Source organism: Oryctolagus cuniculus, chromosome 13 (assembly GCF_964237555.1).
Source record: "Oryctolagus cuniculus chromosome 13, mOryCun1.1, whole genome shotgun sequence".
Classification (NCBI taxonomy): domain Eukaryota; kingdom Metazoa; phylum Chordata; class Mammalia; order Lagomorpha; family Leporidae; genus Oryctolagus; species Oryctolagus cuniculus.
The window spans coordinates 24,248,596-24,255,659 of NC_091444.1; the positions used below are offsets into that span (position 1 = coordinate 24,248,596).

The window sequence follows — 7,064 nt, forward strand, 5'->3', positions numbered from 1 at the left end:
TCTTCCTACAGACCAGCCTGGATGTGCTGGCTAAGTTCTGCTGCACTCTGGGAGTGCTTTTGGAAGAGACAGGAACCCAGATCATGGCTAAAAGCTCAGAAGCACATTGGTTCTGCTGCCCACACACATGTATATGCACAAATGCACAGCCATGCACCCGCACTCACTCATCCACGAACAGCCTGCTTGAGCCCAGATAAGCTCCATGCAGTCCCCTGTGGCTCTTCCCAGGTTTTTGCAAGGTGAGGCTCAGGTAGCCCTAAGCGTCTCTCCATTCCTGGGAGGACAGGTCCCCTCCCCCACTTCCTGGTGCTTACAGAACAGTAAGAAAGTAAAGTTTGCAGGTAGAGAGAGGCTCCCCCATTCACGGCCCCCCAGGGCTATGGGTTCTGAGAGGTGGAGCCAGCAGCCAGGCCTCTCCTCATTGGCTGGGCTCAGCAGGTAACCGGAGGCTCTGCGGAGAGGCGCATAAATAAAGAGTGAAACTAGCACCACCTCCTTGAAATGAGCTGAGTCCCTCTCACCTTCGCCTCAGAAGAACCAGTTTCTCTCTGCTTTCTTGTCTGTCAGCAACCTCTGTTCTAAAAACTCACCTGAATCTCCAGCTGCACTCAAACTCTCTCTGTTTCAACCACTTCCACTTTTCTTCCCCGTCCTCCAACTCCACTGTCCTTTTTTTTTTTTTTTTTTTTTTTTTTTTGCTAAATTAAAGGGAGAAATCAACTAATCGGGACCAGCCCCCACCTCTCCCTGGCACCATTTCTGTTCTGCACCTGCCTACTGAACTGGGCTCTCTGTGTAGTGTTTCTCATTTCCACTGTCCTCGAGCCTTAGAGGGAAAAGACGCTCCCAAGATGTGAAATCTGTTCTCTTCCTCGCATCCACGTGACTCTGCAGCCATCTCTTTGCTGTGCATTATCTTATGACCAGCAATGCTTTCTTATTTTGAATCAAATCCAAAGCTGGGCCCTGGTATCTGAAGGTGCAGACACTCATACTTCCAGGTGAGTCGGAAATCTCTGGATTTGGGGGGCTTTGGGAAACCAAAGCCAAGTGGCTCAATCAGGAGGCTCCTGTGCAGGCGGAGCAGAGCAGAGAAAGCTTTCTTCACTGAAAGTCAATCATCAACTTCCTCCCAGGCCAGAGAGCTGCACCTGCTGCATTTTAACCAAATCCCCAGCCACGTCTGTGTTTTCCTGAGGATTTCCAGGGATCCCAGGCAGTAAATCTTGCTGATAATTGGAACTGGTGTGGTAAGGTGGACGCTAGGCAGCCAATGGCCAGGATCACAGTTCTGTCTCATTTTGTGGGGATTTCTTCAACTAGACAAACAGGAGTGGCTGACTTTACAGTCCTGGGTTCAGGGTGCAGCTGTCGTGGGAAATGCAGGAGCTGGTTCTATTCTTTGATTCTCATGCTCAAGCTGGTTTAATTAGGAAGACATTTGGTACAAAGTCCAGAGGGCTGTTGGACAGCAGGAGCGCAGTCGCTGGGTGAACTTACTCTGTAGTCAAACGTGTGTGGGGTTTGTTCTCTGACCCAGCCTGATGCAGAAGGTGGCCAAGCCAAAGTCATTGGGGGATTAGGTTGGTGGGGCACGGTGGGCAGGAGAATTGTGAACTCTGGGTGTGGAGTCTCCTGACTGATAAGAGATTCTCACTGGTCCTGTCTTGTGTCTCCCTTGTTGCCCCTGTAGATCTGTGGGGCAAGGAAGCGTGGCAAGCGGAGGCCCTGCCTTGTCTAGGCTCTCTAACATCAATGCCACGTCCCACGTGCGTGGCCATTGTTAGTTAACAAAGCCGCTAACAGACACTGCCATCTCAGAGTATCCACCTTGCAGGGTAAGGAGCTCACTGGGAATGAGGCTCTCTGGACACTCCAAGTGGAGCACTTGAAGAAGCTGGTGGATCACACATGTTGGGAGGGTAAGAGTGGGGCAAGGAGGGTCTGGAGGGAGAGGAATCGACCCCTTTTCTGCAGAGTTGAGCTGAAATCCAAGAGAAGGCAAAGACTTTGCTTCCCAGAACGGTGTCCTCCCACCACCTCCTGCCTTCATTTATCCAAGCCAGCAAACTGGTCGCTTTCTTCCTTTGGGATGGGAAATGGGTGAAAGGCAGAGCTGGGGGCTTACATCATCCAGATAATTCTCAGGCAGCATGCCTCTCCCTCTCAGTACTGCGAATCACAGGGATCCGCAAGGAGGGTGAGCAGGAGAGGATAAACCCTTCCTCCTCCCCTCTGAACCAGACCTCTGCCTCCCAGCAAGCCCCGTGCTTCACCTTGACAAAGATCCTTTACATTCAAACCAAGGGCAGGCAATAGCCAGAAACCCAGCTCTGGCTGAGGGGCCTTTTCCCGAGAGGACAATACCCAGAGGGCTGGATGTGGGAGGAGGAGCCACTGCACACCCTTCTGCCTCCTCGCATCGGTCGGGTCAGAACAAGCCCCAGGAAGAAAGGATTCCAAACAACAAGGTGGACCTGCCCTAACCCACCCGGTCTGCATGTTGGTGCTGACAACAGCCTTTTATGGGGCTTACCCTGAACCGCAGGACGTGTCTGAACACAACGAGGAGAAGGCCAGTGCAGCAACTGGTGCCTGGGCACTTCTTTTCCGAAAGAACAGTGAGCTCTGGGGTAGTCTGCCTCCTCCCTGGTTAGCCCGACCGCTGAATGCCAGTCCTGTGCCCTGTGCCCAACACTGTAGCTGTGCCATTTCCAGGCACACCTGGGTAAGAATGTGGGGCTGGCCCTCCTACACAGACCTGCGGGAGTGAGATCAAGGAGTTTTCCCTGGCTCTGTTCACGCAGTCCTAGCTCTAGCCAGGAGTTCTGGTCCTTTCTAAGCTCCTTCCATCAGGTTAGAACAAGCCCCTGATTTCACACTGGGAAGCTGCCTGCCAAGTACTGCTGGTGGCCTTTGGACGGTGGCCTTTGGAGAAAAGCGCCCATACTCTGGCATTCCACCACCTCGGAGTAGTGGATTGCGCTAAAGCAACTGCGGAACTCCTGCCTTCCCCAAGAAGGACCAACTACCCCAGGCTCGGTTCTGGCACGCACAGTGGGACACGGGCTCAGGGAGATGACGGAAAGCATCAAACTGAGTCGGTGCAAAGAAGGTGTCACAGGAGCTTGTCTGGGGAAAAACGCCAAAGGTCCCCATCCCCTCTCCACCACCACCCAGCACTGTCTCCCTGTGGGAGGGACGCTAGCGTATCCTAGGCAGCCAGCTCTGCATGGCCTCCCTGGGGGATGTGACCCTCGCAGGGGAGGGCTCAGGACCTCAGCATCCCCCAAGGTTGTGATTCAAGGCTGCTGAGGGCCTCCGACCAGGCCGGGGTTGACCCGCAGCCCTCGACCATCCATGCGCTTCTCTTGTCCTTCATTCCACCGGAGTCTGTCTCATACCCAACCAGATTTCAGTGGAGTGAAGTTCAGGAGGCATGGAGCTGGCGACGACCACAGTGCCCTGCAGCAGAAGCAGCAGCAAGAGTCCCTCGGCCTTAGGAGGAGAAACGTGGGCCCTCAAGGAGACATCTGGAGCACACGTCCCTGGGCAGAGAGGATGGGCACTGGCAGGCTGGAAAAGGCACTGCAGAAGGGAACCGCCTTATCTTTTCTACATTTGACGCCGTGGAAATGTGTTCTCTGTAACTTAGCAAAATTAAAATCGCCTGTCGCCTGCCGAGCCTCCCTGCCTGTGTGGTTCATGCTGTCCAATGCCGCGGGCTCCCTGGCCTTCTCAGCCACCTCCCCTTTGGACAAAATCTGAGCCATGAGTTTGAAGAATCCACGCTGGCTTCCTCTCTCCTGGGGTCCCCAGGCAGGGGGCCCGGGCTCTATTTGCAATCAGCAAGGATCCCTGCTGGCCTCACTACCCCTGCAGGACTTGCAGAATAGGATAAAAAACTCTATTAAGACTTTTAAAAAACCCATCTATATTGTAATACAGTAAATGTAAATAAGATTTAAGTGAAGTCCGATTGCAGATATTTCAGATGCTGTACAAGATATATCTCACAGTCTGGGTGTAAATTCTGCAAAGGTTAATGCAGTTAAACATATTTGACACATAAAAATGTCAGATCTAGCATTAATCATTCACCGATTGTAATTGCCTTTATATGGGCCTCCTCTCCCCAAGACATATGCTTCAAACACCAGGCTGTGTAGAAATCTGGGAGGAAAAAAACAAATAATAGTTCTCAGCTGTCAGGGTCTATGATTTGCTTTGATAGATTCTGCACTGATTTCATTGCCTTTACAATCCTGTGTGATTGGGTTTTGTTTTTTTCTTTTTCTTTAAACCCCACAATCTCTCCTGTAGAGGAGGAGAAGCTGTAGGACTGCGCAGGGCCCCCATGTCCAGGGAGAGTCCAGCCTAGGACTGCCCCCATGCTCCGGGAAAGGGTTTCTCTAAAGGAGCCCTTCAGACCAAAGAGGCAAGCTGGGAACAAAGCCAAGCTGTGGCAAGTCCTCAGCAAAACCGGTTTCACCTACAGAACGTGCCCCGGGCAGCAGGAGCCACCGGCCCTCACCGCTGAGCTGCTGTTTTTCTTACATGCACACTACAAAGGGGAGTCCAGCTTTGCACCTGGACACCTGTCACTTGGCCCCTGAGCCCCTGAGCAGTGACTTCTGAGGAGGGATGGGCCCCTTCCCCTCCCCCTGCGTCTCCCTGGAATCAGCCCTAGGGTTCCAGAGCCCTCAGAGTGACCAGAGCCAGTCCCTCCCTGCTTCCACTTATCCTGATTTTAAACCTTGTCCCTGTCACGCCCACTCCTTCATTCTGAGGCTTCAGGCTACAGGAGGAGGAGGAGGCCAAGACACAGCAGTTTCGTAATTGTGTTTACTCCTAAACATTCTGCAGCGAATCCTAGCTGGTGGGGGTGGGGGGCGGCGTCAGGGTCCTGAGCTCATTAGCCATGAATTCCCTCCTCTTCAAGGTTTGGAAAGAAGCCCCGAGGTCATACCACAAAGCAATGCCCCAGATGCAATGCGGCCTTTTGCTTGCATCTTGTCTGGAGCCCCCTGTGACCTGGACTGTTTGGAAGGGAAGCTGCGGGCTTGTGTATGTGTGGGTCACCCGGCTCAGGTGGGGACAGGAACCAAACCAGCCAAAAATGGTGACTATCCTGGGCATAACGCTGTGACCCCGAGAGGTTCCACCCCTGCACTCCTGGGTACTCCCTGAGCCCCAAACCCCGCTCCACTGCTGTCTTCATTGTGGAAACACAGGGCTCCATGTTTCCAGCACTGAGGGCCAAACTGCGCAGTTCCTGCCACCAGTGCAGCGCAGAAGAGAAAAGCCTGAGCCGGGCCAGGGCAGCTAGCCAGGGAAGCTGCTGTGTGCCGAGCGCTGGAGCGGGGGTGGGGGCGGCTGCCTGTCCACCCTCCCTGGCCAAGCCCCTCTCCTTTATGTCTCCTAGCTTCACTGCAAAGCGTGGGTCACCAAAAACACAACACAGAGGAAATGGCTTAATCAACATTCCTTTGCAACAGCAACAAAAATATAACATTCCCCTGCTTTCTTTATTCTCAATCTGTTATCAAGGCAAAAGGCAAATATCATTGAACCAAACCTGAATAGACAAATATATACAACCAGTGGTAATTTAATATTTTGTGCTAATGGTATACACTGTAGATACAACCCAAGAGGAGTAAATTACAATCCTATCAATAATACATCGCATCCAGGCTCCGCTTTCCCAGCGCACGAGAAAATGTGTATTGGCAAAGGCTCTCTGAATATTAAAAGCCATGCATGTGATGAGGCAGTGGGGACTGTGATCTGCTCTTTGTTGTTAAGGTCCTGTGTGGAAGAAAGAGCCCACACGGAAGCCCCTAAAGCCAGTGCTAAATGAAGGCAATCCTCAGCAGAGCCTGAGTGATGCTTCCATCAAAGAACAACCCACAGCCAGAGCTCCAGCTTGCACGCTGCACACAGCCCTGTGTGCATCCAGATTCAGCAGGTCTGCCTCGACCGTCCCGGGTCTGTGGGGCTGGGCAGGCACTCCAGGGAGCCCCAGCACACGGCACTGACTAAGGGAAAGTCCACATGGCTTCCGAGCCCCTGCGTCTCCTCGTCCTGACCCCCGCCTCCCCAGCCTCTGTGCGGTCTTCCAAAGGAAAGGAGGAAGGAAGGGGGGTTGGAAGGCACGGCCAGTGCCAGGCAGGGGACAACCACCTCCAAAGGAGGAGGGGCTTATTTGGGGATTTAATGTGCTCCAGTCACTAACGCGCTCTCAGTGGAGCCAAATTCCCTTGCTGTTCCACCAGGAGAGGCAAAAGATACTTGGTGTCTGAATCAGGATAAGATTTCCAGGAGGGCTGGCTAGTGCCACAGTCACACCGGTCTTTGGGCTCCCAGGAAGGCAACGGGGCAGGAATGACAGGCCCTGCCTTTTCCCTCTTTGTGTCAGACCCTGGAAGGAGCAAGCTGCCGGGAGCTCTTGGGCAAAGGAGCGGGATGCAGATGGCAGCCCCCACCTCAAGCTGGGAGATGAAAAGCCCTGGCCAGATACCAGTTCCTCGCAGAAATAAAAGCGTCCTCAATTGCAGGGACTGGAGCAGGCTTTCTAGAGAGAGACAGCTATGCATCAAAGGAAAACAACGCGAAAAATCCCCTGCGTCGAGAGGCAAGAAACAGCATCTGGAGGTCTCATCCCAGGCAGGCGCCCCTCTCCTCCCCCCAGAACCCCTCCACGCCTTCAACGCCCCTTCCCCTTCGGAGGGCGAAACCCATTTGCCTGCTGCCTGTCAGATAGCAGGGACGGGTGGGACACCTGGTGGGCAGTAGGGGAACTGCACCCATGGAGCATCATACCCACAGCTTAGAGACCGGCGATACATACTGAGACCATAGGAAATCACTAGGCAAGCTTCTCCCTTGGGAATGTGATATTGAGGTGGACTTCTGGGTAGACCCTGACCTAAATTTCTGCTGCGTTCGACTGCACTTGTGAAGAGAATAGTAGCTAGGAATAAATACAAAGAGAATACATAGATTTACAGCTCCCTCGAGATTTAAACTTTGCTGAGATTTCACTGTAATTAGATACT

At 53.1% G+C, this 7,064-nt stretch overlaps 1 long non-coding RNA gene and 1 other non-coding gene across 2 annotated transcripts; both read left to right on the top strand.

Annotated features, from left to right (window-relative positions):
• The first annotated feature begins 485 nt into the window (after positions 1–485).
• Positions 486–3,693, top strand: LOC103350983 (uncharacterized). Its single transcript, XR_007909898.2, has 3 exons — positions 486–1,004; positions 1,841–1,925; positions 3,416–3,693. It is a non-coding gene; the product is annotated as an uncharacterized lncRNA (long non-coding RNA).
• On the top strand, positions 3,378–3,436 carry MIR205 (microRNA mir-205). The gene has a single exon (NR_162578.1). It is a non-coding gene; the product is annotated as a microRNA mir-205 (primary transcript).
• Positions 3,694–7,064: the final 3,371 nt, after the last annotated feature.